Source organism: Stegostoma tigrinum, chromosome 8, assembly GCF_030684315.1.
Source record: "Stegostoma tigrinum isolate sSteTig4 chromosome 8, sSteTig4.hap1, whole genome shotgun sequence".
NCBI lineage: Eukaryota > Metazoa > Chordata > Chondrichthyes > Orectolobiformes > Stegostomatidae > Stegostoma > Stegostoma tigrinum.
This window is the reverse complement of record NC_081361.1, coordinates 90034305-90048288: the sequence shown is the minus strand read 5'-3', so window position 1 is coordinate 90048288 and position 13984 is coordinate 90034305. Positions and strand designations below refer to the sequence as shown.

Here is a 13984-nt window from a genome sequence, read left to right as displayed (position 1 = left end):
GGATAGCACTGCTGCCTCACTGTTCTCTGGACCCTGGTTCAATTCCACCATCAGGTGACTGTGTGTGTGGAGTTTGCACATTCTCCCTGTGTCTGCATGGGTCTCCTCCCACTGTCCAAAGATGTATAGGTTCAGTGGATTGGCCATGCTAAATTGCCCACAGTGACCAGGAACGGGTGGGCCAGGTGAGTCAGCCATGGGAAATGCAGGGTTACAGGGATAAGATACGTCGATGGGAGTTCCAGTGTGGGCTCAATGGGCCGAATAGCTTGCTTCCGCGCAGTAGGGATTCTATGATTATTAAAAAGGAAAAGGGGAGAGAAATGCTGCATTGTCCCTGAACGACGCAGAGAATATGGTCATTTCATCTCATCAGTGAGTACCAGCCATCCAGGCATGTGATAGAATTTCCAGGCTAGTGCCAATTGAGGCAAATGGGCTGACCATCTTCATGCAAATGAGATGACACTCTACAGCGCCTTCGATACCTGGTTTATGATGCTTTTGGCCGTGCCACATATTGCAAATCTTTATAAATATAAGTCGATAAATTGTCCCTGCATCTTCCACGAGAATCCATTAGTATCTATCATGCTTCCTTCCAAAGAGAGACAAAGGGGAATGTTTAGGAAGTGTTGGTAGAAGCACTAATAGGTCCAACAGAGGGCAACTGAGAGGGAGAGGCGTCACTTCAGCACGTACATTAGAGCCCGGAAGCAGTCATCCGTACCGAGGAGCAGATCGTCGGGCAACAGACCCCATGGTCAGCAGGAGGAAGAGCGTCCAGCAGAGGGTGACTAAGAGGGAGAGGCGTCACTTCTGCACGTACATTGGAGCCTCGAAGCAGTCATCTGCACTGAGCTCTGGATTGTTGTAGGTGTGGCATCAAGGAGTACTTATGCTGCAAACATTACATCAGTGCAGTGTTTCCCTCCCTCCCTCCTCCTGTAACCACAAAAAGAGCCATGCTGTTGATAGCAGAGTGAGACATAAGGTGTTGACTGAGAGGCTTTGGCGAGCAGCGACGCAGCAGAAGCTACAGGTAAACTCAGGTAAGGTCCTTTTAACTTTTCTCTTTAGTCCTAGGGCAGTTTAGAAGCAGTTTAGAGCATTGGCATGCTCTTCCTGCAGAATGTGGGAGCTCAGGGAGACTTTTATTGAGCCTGATGACTACACATGTGGGAAGTGCACCCAGCTGCAGCTCCTCGGAGACTGTGTTAGGGAGCTGGATGCACTCAGGTTCATTCGAGATTCTGAGTGCACCTTAGAATGTTAGTGAGGTGGTCACACCTAAGGTGCAGGCAGAGAGTAGCTGGGTGACCACTAGGAAAGGCAAAGGGAATGCAGGAATCTCCTGTGGCCAACCACAATTTTGGATACTGTTTGGGGCCTGACCGATCAGGGAAAGCAGCAGTAGCCAGGTTGGTGACACTGTGACTGGCTCTGGGGCACAGCAGGAAAGATTAAAGGTAAATAGGACCTTAGTGATAGGAGACTTGATAGTTAGAGGAACAGAGAGGAGATTCGGTGGCCGCAGACAGGAATCCAGGATGGTGCGTTACTTCCCGGGTGCCAGGGTCCAGGATATCTCGGAGCGACTACAGAACGTTCTCAAGCAAGAGGGTGAGCAACCAGCAGTAATTGTGCACATTGACATAAATGACATAGGCACAATTAGGGATGAGGTCCTGTGGAGTCATTATAGAGAGATAGCAAAAAAGTTAAAAAGCAGGTCCTTGATGGTGGCAATCTCTGGATTACTTCCAGTGCCACATGCTGGTGAGGGTAAGCACAGGAAGATATGGGAGATTAATGCACGACTAAAGAATTGGTGCAGAGGGCAGGGATTCAGATGGGGTTGTTGGTTGGTTCGCTGAGCTGACTGGTTTTCATGCAAATGTTCAGTCCCCCTTCTGAGTGACATCTTCAATGATGTCTAGCCTCCATTGAAGCGATCTTGTTCTGTTCAGCTCTGAATTTATCTGTCAGAATAGAAAAACGGTGCTTTAGCGGGGGCTAGACAGCACTGATGATGCCTCCTAGAATGGAGATGAAACGTTTGCATGAAAACCTGTCAGCTCAGCAAACCAACCAACAATTCCAGCCACGACCCAAGCTACAGATCTTTGCTAAAACATTAAGGTATTCCATTCCTGTATCATTGGGATCTTTTCTGAAGCAGAGGTGACCTGTTCAAGAGGGACAGGTTGCACCTGAACTGAAAGGGGACCAATATCCTGCCGGACAGATTTGCAAGGGAGGGTCTAAACTAGGTTGGCAGGGCGGTGGGCTCCTCAATAACAGGGGAGCAAGTGTGAAGCTGGAAGGAGATACAGTAATCAGAAATAGCACGTTGAAGAGACAGGTCGGGATGGGACAGGACAGGGAGCGAGGAATGCCTGTTGGATTAAACTACATCTATTTAAATGGAAGAGGTCTGACAGGTAAGGCCAATGAATTCATGGTGTGGATATGTATGTGGAACTGGGCTATTGTAGCCATTACAGTGACATGGCTACGGGAGGGACAGGACTGGCACCTTTGGGTGGCACGGTGGCTCAGTGGTTAGCACTGCAGCCTCACGGCGCCAGGGACCTAGGTTTGATTCCAGCCTCAGGCGACTGTGCGGAGTTTGCACATCTTCCCCGTGACTGTGTGGGTTTCCCCTGGGTGCTCCAGCTTCCTCCCACAGTCCAAAGATGTGTAAGCTCTTCCACCATCTACAATCCGACCTCACCCCTAAAAGACATTTTTTTCCCACCCCACCCTTGTCTGCCTTCCGGAGAGACCACTCTCTCCGCGAATCCCTTGTCTGCTCCGCACTCCCCTCCAACCCCACCACACCTGACACTTTCCCCTGCAACAGCAGGAAGCGCTACGCTTGCCCCCACACCTCCTCCCTCACCCCCATCCCAGGCCCCAAGATGACTTTGCACATCTGCCAATGTGGTATACTGCATCCACAGTACACGGTGTGGCTTCCTCTACACTGGGGAAACCAAGCGGAGACTTGGGGACTGCTTTGCAGAACACCTCTGCTTGGTTCGCAATAAACAACTGCACCTCCCAGTCGTGAACCATTTCAACTCCCCCTCCCATTCCTTAGTCAGCATGTCCAAACTGGGCCTCCTGCAGTGTCGCAACAATGCCACCCGTACGTTGCAGGAACAGCAAAGTACTCATAAAAGGTTTTCTGATGAAGGGTCTAGGCCCGAAACATCAGCTTTTGTGCTCCTAAGATGCTGCTTGACCTATTGTGTTCATCCAGCTCCACACTTTGTTATCTCGGATTCTCCAGCATCTGCAGTTCCCATTATCTCAGCCTACAGGTATTCCAGTTGTGAAGTATTGCTTTGCATGGAACTTTGTTTAATGTATCATCAGTACACAATAAATTATCTCTGAAACAACAAAGAGCACAATCTGCACCTCAATAACAAAGACAATGAAATGAAACTATCTCCATGACCCATTGGTTAACTTCAAGGCTATTATCTTTCATTTTAAATTCTTCTATAGTTTCACTTCTGTCTGCCTGTGTGAACCATGACCCTACAGACGCCTCTGATATTCTAATGCTAAGTTACTTGTAATGTCAACTGTGTGGTTTATGTATTTTATACTGTTAATTGTAATTTTGAGCTTTTGATTTTTAATCTAGTTTTCTGTGTTACTAGAGTTTTTTTTTGGTGATTTCCTTTCAGACAGTTTTTGAGGACTGGCTTTAGACTTAATAGGTTCTTGTGTGGCAATACTGTATTTTTGTGAACCTCAGACTGTGTTGCAATCCAGCGTAGTAAATAATTCCTGAAGGAATTGCTAAAAATTTCTGAACTTTTTTTTTAAAACTGAAGGACTGCTTAAAGCAGGAGATATTTTTCGTTTAGTTTCACTTTGATTTTTGGCAGTGCAGTGAAATTTTCAGACAAAGATAATTGTATAGCCCAGTGCTCTTGAAGGGGAAAGGATATAACGATACTAGATTATGGTGGAGTAAAGTGTTGGCATTACACCCCAAACCAGAAATGTTGGGAAAGAGCCTTGAAGAGATTACTTAAAAATGAATATATTTAAACTTCAGCGTCTAGCACCTCTAGGAAGCTGCTGTCTGTAGTTCTGGTTTATAAGTTAGGGCCTTGGGTGGTGTTGTGGAACAGAAGGACCTAGGGGTTCAGGAATATATCTGTTATATGACATGTCACACGTAGACATGATGGTTGAGAAGGTATTTGGCACGTTTACCTTTATGGCTCAGATCGTTGAGTTGGCATATCACATTGAAGTTGTACAGTATGTTGATGAGGCCACTTTTGGTGTACGGTGTACTGTTCGATCACCCTAATTTTGGAAGGATAACATTAAATTAGAGAAGGCTCAGAAAAGATTTTCCAGGATGTTGCTGGAAATGGAGGGTTTAGGTTGTAAGGAGAGTTGGATCGGCTGGGACATTTTTTCACTGGAGCATAAAATGTTGAGAGTGACTTAATAGAGATCAGAGATAATGGGAACTGCAGATGCTGGAGAATTCCAAGATAATAAAATGTGAGGCTGGATGAACACAGCAGGCCAAGCAGCATCTCAGGAGCACAAAAGCTGACGTTTCAGAGGGCCTAGGCCCGAAACGTCAGCTTTCGTGCTCCTGAGATGCTGCTTGGCCTGCGGTGTTCATCCAGCCTCACATTTTATTATCTGAGAGTGACTTAATAGTTGTTTATAAAATCTCAACGGCTACAGGTAAGGTGAATAGCAAAGGTCTTTTCTGTGGGGTGGGGCATTTCAAACTAGAAGTCCTATTTTTAAGGTGACAGGAGAAAAATTTAAAAGAGACCTTAGGGGCAACTTTTTTCACACTGAGGGTGGTTTGTATGTGGATTGAACTGCCATAAGAAGTGGTAGGTGCAGATAAATTACTATGTTGAAAGGAAATTTGAATAGATACATGAATAGAAAAGGTTTAGAGGGATATAGGCCAAATGCAGGCAAATGTGACTAGATTAGTATGGGAAACTTGGTCAACAAAGACTGGTTGGACAGAAGGGCCTGTTTTCATTTTATATGACTCTATAACTAAATTAAAGTTACAAATGACATAAATCTGTCGAAGTATCAGAGGCAAAGTTTCTGGTGTGAGTTCTGGTGGAAAAGCCCTGGGGAAAATTGATGCACAGAGAGATCTGGGTGTTCAGGTCCATTGTACCCTGAAGGTGACAATTCAGGTTGATAGGGTGGTTAAGAAGGCATACAGCATGCTTTCATTCATCTGACAGGCTATTGAGAATAAGAGTTGGCAGGTCATGTTACAGTTGCTTAGGACATTGGCTCAACCACATTTGGAATAACTGCTTACGGTTCTGGTTGCCACATTACCAAAAGGGTGTGGATAATTTGGAGACGGTGCAGAGGAAGTTCACCAGGATGTTGCCTGGTATGGAGGCCGCTAGCTATGAAGAGAGATTGAGTAGATTAGGGTTATTTACATTAGAAAGACAGAAGTTGAGGGGGAACCTGATTGAGGTCTACAAAATCATAAGAGGTATAGACAGGGTGGATAGCAAGAAGCTTTTTCCCAGAGTGGAGGGCTCAATTACTAGGGGGACACTATTTCAAGGTAAGAGGGGAAAAGTTTAAGGGAGATATGCATGGAAAGTTCTTTTTTACGTGGAAGGTGGTGGGTGCCTGGAATGCATTGCCAGTGGATGTGGTAGAGGTGGGCACGATAGCGTCATTTAAGATGTATCTAGACAGCTACATGAATGGGCAGGGAGCAGAGGGATACAGATCCTTGGAAACTGGGCAGACAGGTTTAGATAGGGGATCTGGATCAGCACAGGCTTGGAGGGCTGAAGGGTCTGTTCCTGTGCTGTAATTTTCTTTGTCTATGTGAGTGGTATTGCCAGAGACCGTACATGTTGTGTTTTTGGGGTATACGAAATAACCGTTATTTTTCTTTTCAATTTATAAAAGAATGTTTTGGGACTGATGGGATTATACTTTTTCTATGTGTTTAAAAAATCTTTACCGTTATGTAATACATAACGGTAATGATAAAACAATACATGGCATGCTCAGGTTTCAGTGAGAAACCACTCTGTTAAAACAATAAGACCATAAGACCAGAAGACATAGGAACAGAAATTAAGCCATTTGACCCATCGAGTCTGCTCCACCATTCAATAAGTTCCTCAACCCCACTCTGCCGCTTTCTCCTTGTATCCCTTGATCCCCTTGATAATCAAGTACCTATCTAACTCAGTCTTAAATGTACTCAGTGACCTGACCTCCACAGCCTTTTGTGGCAGTGATTTCCATAGATTCACCACTCTCTGGCTGAAGTGGTTTCTCCTTGTCTCCGTTCTAAAAAGTCTTCCTTTTACTCTAAGGCTGTGCCTTCACGTCCTAGTCTGTCCTACCAATGGAAGCATCTTCCCAACACCCACTCTGTCCAGGCCATTCAGTATTTTGTAAGTTTCAATTAGATCCACACTCATCCTTCTAAACTCCAATGAGTGTAGTCCCAGAGTCGCCAAAAGTTCCTCAAATGTCAAGCTTTTCATTCTTTAGACCATTCTTGTGAGCATCCTCTGAGCCCGCTCCAGGGTCAATACATCCTTCCTGAGATATGGGACCCAAAACTGCATGCAATACTCCAAATGTGGCCTGACCAGAGCCTTATAAAGCTTCAGTAGTATATCCCTGCTTTCATATTCAAAGTCCTCTCAAAATAAATGTCAACATTGCATTTGCCTTCCTGACAACTGACTCAACCTGCAAATCTACCTTGAGAGAATTCTGGTCTAGAACTCTTAAGTCTCTTTGTACTTCAGACTTCTGAAAGTTCTCTCTAGCTTGATCTATCAAGCTAGGTCTTAGGTGGCAATCTGACTTGTCCAATAATAAAATCTGTTGGGGTCATAACATTTTCCTTATCAGCCACACCTTCTGCTCTGTCATCAATTGCCACTTAGGTGTGTCTTGCTCCCTTTCCCTTGCCTCTCTTAACCCATGTCGATAGTTCTAAAACTTGACCCTCTTTCTACTGTGTGAGTCACCTCGAAAGTGCGTTGAAATGTTTTGTACGCACAATGAACGGTATAGAAATACAAGATGTTGATCATCTATGCTGCATTCATTACAGTTACCGCTAATATAATCACTAAGATTATGAAGTATGTTTTAAAAGACAACATTAATACAGCGCTTGAACAGAACACTCTCATATTATGAAATCTGAATAAATAATTACAAGCATTGTAAATTAAAATCAAACTAATCACAAACAATGCTTTTCATTTCCAGCTCATATACTTCCTATAAATCATGTTTTTTTTTGATCAGATTTTGTTGGTTAATTAACCTATAAATATAACATTCTCATTACAGCATCACCCTGTTGCTTTTTAATTATTTTTACAATATTAGTCTTTACTTTGAAGCCTTTCTTGCCCACACAGTTCAGTGTGCATATGATACACGTTCAAGAAAGAACAGTACATTGATTAAACTCCAAAGACCAGTCAATTATTAAAAATTCTTTTCCCGCTGACAGTTCAAATCAGTAAGGGAGTTGCTTTGATTAATTAATTTCTTCCTTGGACCAAACAGGGAAAACAAAATTTCTCTTAATTGGTGCCCGTGTGTGATTCCTAGCGCAAATGCAACACAAATATACTTCTGTTTACACAGGGAATCAAAATGGAAATCTCTCCCCCAACACACTCTAGCGTATTAAATAAGCTTCAAATGTGAAATATTTCTTTGCACAGAGTGTCAATGATTTCTGGAGTGATGATGAAAGCATGTGTTCAGTATAAATTCATCACAGGCCTTCAAATTGGGAATGGAAGGGCTTCAGAATCGCAGACTAATGGAAACTAATAAATAGGCACTTGCTTGCTGAGAATTTGGATACTGTTGAACAGGCAGATATGTTGCCAAAGCTTTGTGTCTTGAATTGTCAGGACAATTGCAAGAAAGCCAAATTTCAACTGATCACTGTATTTTACATGACAGGAGAACAGGGCACTGATTGGGTGTAAGTTGATTTTGATTGGCCAAATTGTTGCCATGGTGAAAGCAATGGAAAATTATAGGCTTTCCAAGATCCCAAGTTACAAGGCATGATCATAGGATCATGGGATCATATAGTACAGTAGAAGTCCTTCATTTGCAGAGAATATGTCCCTAAAAGTGTAGTGATTGTAACAAAATCAGCCGGGTGACATCATAGAAATGTGAGTTCCCTGATTGTTAACCTGGTCTAATCAGGGAGCTCTGACTGACAGATATAAATGCAAGTGTCAGATGTTCTGTTCACTCTGAGAGGTAGCTCTGAGAGAGTCGGATCACTGTCAAGTACTACATCTGTGTGAATAAAGGGTGGCTTGGTGAGGGGATACTAGACTCTGTGGAGTTATTTCAGAAAGTTTTTTTTACTTCTAGCAAATAAAATGAGCTATTACAAGTTCAACTTGTAAATTAGGTATGTGTTCAGGATTGTACAGGTCATTCCAATCCCTGGGTCAAGAGATCTGCTTTCAATATCAATGATTTAAAATTCAAGATGTCACCCAAAGCAAATGAATTTTGTAATTTGGATGCTCTTACTATAGTCGCCAAGCAGTTGGAAAATACTCAGTGTGGTGAATGTCCACTCCCCGCTCTATAGTCACTGCATTTAACTAATTTGTCTTTGCCTGTTCTCTCCATATGCTGATCAGGCTGCTCCCCCTTCCTTGTCAAGTTAATGTGTGCCATGCTTCACACCCTACTCTGTGCACATTTAATGTGTGCCATTCTTCACAGCCTACCCTGTGCACATTTAATGTGTGCCATGCTTCACAGCCTACCCTGTGCACATTTAATGTGTGCCATGCTTCACACCCTACCCTGTGCACATTTAATGTGTGCCATGCTTCACACCCTACCCTGTGCACATTTAATGTGTGCCATGCTTCACACCCTACCCTGTGCACATTTAATGTGTGCCATGCTTCACAGCCTACCCTGTGCACATTTAATGTGTGCCATGCTTCACAGCCTACCCTGTGCACATTTAATGTGTGCCATGCTTCACACCCTACCCTGTGCACATTTAATGTGTGCCATGCTTCACAGCCTACCCTGTGCACATTTAATGTGTGCCATGCTTCACAGCCTACCCTGTGCACATTTAATGTGTGCCATGCTTCACACCCTACCCTGTGCACATTTAATGTGTGCCATTCTTCACACCCTACCCTGTGCACATTTAATGTGTGCCATGCTTCACAGCCTACCCTGTGCACATTTAATGTGTGCCATGCTTCACACCCTACCCTGTGCACATTTAATGTGTGCCATGCTTCACACCCTACCCTGTGCACATTTAATGTGTGCCATGCTTCACACCCTACCCTGTGCACATTTAATGTGCGCCATGCTTCACACCCTACCCTGTGCACATTTAATGTGCGCCATGCTTCACAGCCTACCCTGTGCACATTTAATGTGTGCCATGCTTCACACCCTACCCTGTGCACATTTAATGTGTGCCATGCTTCACAGCCTACCCTGTGCACATTTAATGTGTGCCATGCTTCACACCCTACTCTGTGCATATTTAGTGTGTGCCATGCTTCACACCCTACTCTGTGCACATTTAATGTGTGCCATGCTTCACACCCTACTCTGTGCATATTTAACGTGTGCCATGCTTCACAGCCTACCCTGTGCACATTTAACGTGTGCCATGCTTCACAGCCTACCCTGTGCACATTTAGTGTGTGCCATGCTTCACACCCTACTCTGTGCATATTTAACGTGTGCCATGCTTCACAGCCTACCCTGTGCACATTTAATGTGTGCCATGCTTCACAGCCTACTCTGTGCACATTTTCGGATTGGCTCTTTTCACCCACAGCGACAAACTATGACTGACCAATTTCACCGATTGCAAAAATCCACTAATGGTCCACTTTCACCCCGAGAGCAGAAAGGCCCTGACAGCAACAAGCCACTTCCTTCAGGGACCTGTTTACATTCCTCAAACTGGGCTCTGCCCCACCGAGATGTGGGTTCACACCCTGTTTTCTTCACCTAGTTTGTGTGCTAGGGTAGGACTTCAACTGTCTCCAGTAGTCCATGCTTGTATTAAGCAACCTTTGCACTGCAGTAACTGCAAAAACTCAACATTCTGCACATTTTATTGTGGGCAGAACAACATTAAGTATCATACCACAATTTTCAAATGGCCTTTATTTGAAAACCTGTGTGACATTAGTGCAACACTTGAATATAGTACCAATGTTAGTTATTAACATATTCATGGGAGTCAGTCCATGCTGTGACAAACATTTACAGTCACAGTTTACAAGAGTTCATAATTCTAAACTCAGCACTTAACAATTTCATTCATACTTTTAAGGTGTCTGCATGTTTTGCTCTGTTTGTCTTATAAATGTAGCCTAATAATCCAACATGCTAGAACAGTGTCACATTGGCTCAACTAGCCTCCACTAATTGTGAATATAATGCCAGTAAATCAAAATTGTGACATGAACCTTTCCCTGCTTTCATAAAAGGCCTCCTCAATATTACAACTTTTTTATTATACACAAAGGGCAGCAGTTGCTCATAAATGTTCAGCAGGAGCTGTCAGTCTGTACTCACCTGTGCTGTTTAAGTGCAGCCTGTAGTCTGCCTGTACTGATCTATTGTATTGTGTAGTCTGCCATTTTTGATCAAGTGCAATCTGTAGCCCCTTTTTCTGATTCAGTGTAGACTGTAGTCTGCCTGTGCTGCTGGAGTACAGTCTGTACTTTGTGAAAAAAAAATGAAGGAAAATGCTGTTTAATTCAATCAGTCAATCACTAGGATGTACAGCTTATGTATCTGGCACTGAAACTAATACAGGGTGGCATGGTGGTTCAGTGGTTAGCACTGCTGCCTCATAGCACCATGGGACACATGTTCAACTCCACCCTCAGGCAACTGTCTGTGTGGAGTTTGCACATTTGCCCCATATCAGCATGGGCTTCCTCCAGGTACATGGGTACCCTCCCATAGTCCAAAGATGTGCAGGTTAGGTTGATTTGTCATGCTAAGTTGCCTGCAGTGTTCAGGGATGTGTAGCTTAGGTGGGTAATAGGTGGATGGGATGCTCCAAGGATTGGTGTGGACTTGTTGGGCTGAATGGCTTGTTTCCACACCATAGGGATTCTATGATGTAGTTTCATGGTGTGGTGGGCAGAACATCATTTTGAACTGATACCATCAACTGGCCAGTGGGAAATACCATCTGTATAGCCACTACATAGTCATAACATAAAATTATTTGTTTCACCTGTTGTTCAAAGTTTTGAGATAATTTGACTATCCAGGGCAATTTGATGTAGACCGGACACTTTTCTGGTCTGGTCAGCTCATTTGTGAGCTTGTATGGCACACAGCACTTAATCAGGATAGGCATTGGCCCACAAGAATGTACATCAAAGGAGACCATTTTGTCTGTCTTCGATTGTGTATATATTGAAGGAGCCTTCATGGTTAGTAACCTGTAAAGTGTGTTAGCTCTAAAGACCTGCCCAATACCCATTTAAAACTTCCTTGGAAATAGAGTCTATTACTTTTACATTGCAAAATTGGATAATGCACTGACCATAAAAATTCCTCCTCATTTCTACTGGAGCTCCTTTGATAACAATTTTAAAGTATGACATCTGATTGATGATAACGGAGAGCACTCCAGTTGTCAACATTTTGAGAGGCCTGCCCTTCAACCTACTTGCTTGATCACTTCCAGGGTTGGACAGTCTGTTTCCCAGGGCCTTTTCTTCTGTCGAAATGGCCTCAAGCTTTTCTTTTATCTATCTAAGTGTTTGCAGCTTGCATGACCATTAGATGTGAGGGGAAGGATAGGTGAGAGATTTGAGTGGATGAGACAAACATCATGCAACCCTGGCATGGGGTCTTCTGAGTGGGTGAGAAACAGGACCTGGGGTGATGGAGTTGAGGGAGGGGAAGCCAGACTGGCTGATCCAATGCCTCAAACATATTCTGTCATTCAGTTAGACCTTGGTTGATATAAATCTGAAATCTGATTATCTTAATTGCAAACTTTCAAAAAGGAGAGTGACTTTAGCTTTTGGATGTGAGTGGGACCAGGGATAGGGGAATCAATGAGGTGGGAAATATGAAGGAACCCCAGTGGACTGCTTCCCTCAGTTAGAATAGAATAGCGAATAGAAGCTGATTGTATGAAGCTGCAATGGGGGAGCATAAGCCCAACACAGCTCCCATTAGAACCCATGGAACTTGATCCAAGCATGGAGGTTAAAATTTGAAACAAATCAAAGCTGGGCATATGCCAGCATAAATATCTGCTTACCACCCGACACATTTATATAGCCAAGGCGCATCAGAATTTAGACTAGAAAACACTGACAAAATTTTTGGTGAAAACACAAAATCAATTGATGTGGACAGTAAGTGTGTGCAGATATTGATTGCTATAATCCTACCTCATGCACACACATCATGCCATTGCAGACAGAAGGCTGGTGGTGATTTAACCTGAGTGTCAACATGCTTCAGGGGAGGGGAGAGGTTGAGAATGAGTGTCCTGCATGGTAAATCCAGCTGGTGCGCGCACGTACACACACATGCACACACACACAGACACGCAAATAAACAGGACCAATTGGGTTATTTCCCCTGCCAACCTACTCGAAACCACCCCAATCACAATGGCTAATCGCTAATCTTCTAAACCCCTGAATGGTGCAATATCTGCTCCAGCAAAGAACAGGAGCTATTTACAATATTTCAAAAGGATAGATTAATTATTCTCCAAATTGTACTGCTGTAGTAATTATAACAAGATCAGCCAGGTGGACCTCTTAGAATATGCTTATGAAATCTAAGTTGCACTTAACAGATTTATTGGAATCCTTTGATTTTGTAAAGATGTGGGAGATAATGTTGATGTGGTAGCTGTTGGAAGGTTGAGTTTGAGATGAAATTTGATGAGAGATTTGTAACTTGAAAAGGAAAGCTCGTGGGATATTCAAAACAGCATTAAATTGGTAATCAGCTAAATAATAGGAACCAAAGACCAGTGATCAATTTGGGGTGATAATAGACAACAGGTGCAGGAGTAGGCCATTCGGCCCTTCAAGCCAGCATACCATTCGTTATGATCATGGCTGATCATCCACAATAAGTTCTAACCATACTGCTGCGACTACCAGAAAGCAAGGAGTCCATCTCACTGCTCAGAATATGTATCAAAGATGTTGAGGATGCTTTAATACCCATGTTACTGGATGATAGCAAATCATTTCCAACCAATAAACATGGCTGGTTGCCAATACAGATCTATAGCATAATGAAAATTCTTTAATGCAAAATAGGCAAAGGAAAACTATTTATGAAGAAAACACTAGTTTTTAGACTGTAAACTAAAAATGGGAAAAGATACTGCTTTAAACCAAGGAAATTGTGTAAGAAAGCATTTGTAGCTTTGCAATTTACCATTCAAAATTAAACATCTTTGCAATGTAAATGATATACTCCTGCTTGCAAAGTGTGTTCAAAATGGACCTGTTATAGCAAATACCTTCTTCTGCAAGTACAAAGCTACAAGGAGGCAGCCTGGCATTATTATCATTGCTCAAGTCAAAGATCAGACTGATAGCCGTGAGCACCCAATGTATTTGGGAAATTGATACCTGCTGGATAGATGACAAACTTGTTTGATTAATGATGAAAAGCCTTCTAGCAAGACCAAAAAGTCCAAAAGGAAGGTCATTGTGTCAGCCCTGAATGATGATGGGGAGATGCCGGTGTTGAACTCGGGTGGAAAAAGTCAGAAGTTATGTGACAGCAGGTTCTAGTCCAACAGGTTTATTTGAAACGATAGGCTTTCGGAGTATTTCATCTGACGAAGGAGAAACCTGAGTTTTGAGGAAGGGTCACTGGACCCGAAACATTAACTCTGATTTTTTCC

The 13984-nt window shown here is 43.2% G+C and overlaps 1 protein-coding gene across 2 annotated transcripts in view; it reads right to left on the bottom strand.

Annotated features, from left to right (window-relative positions):
• Window positions 1-13984, bottom strand: part of LOC125456512 (uncharacterized) — a 405052-nt gene that overhangs the window by 329882 nt on the left and 61186 nt on the right. The window contains exon 2 of one of the 2 annotated variants that reach the window (XM_048539688.2): window positions 4243-4338. The exons of the other annotated variant lie outside the window; for it this stretch is intronic. The gene's annotated coding sequence lies outside the window, so the exon portion shown is untranslated. The remainder of the gene's footprint in view (window positions 1-4242; window positions 4339-13984) is intronic. 2 annotated transcript variants of the gene reach the window in all.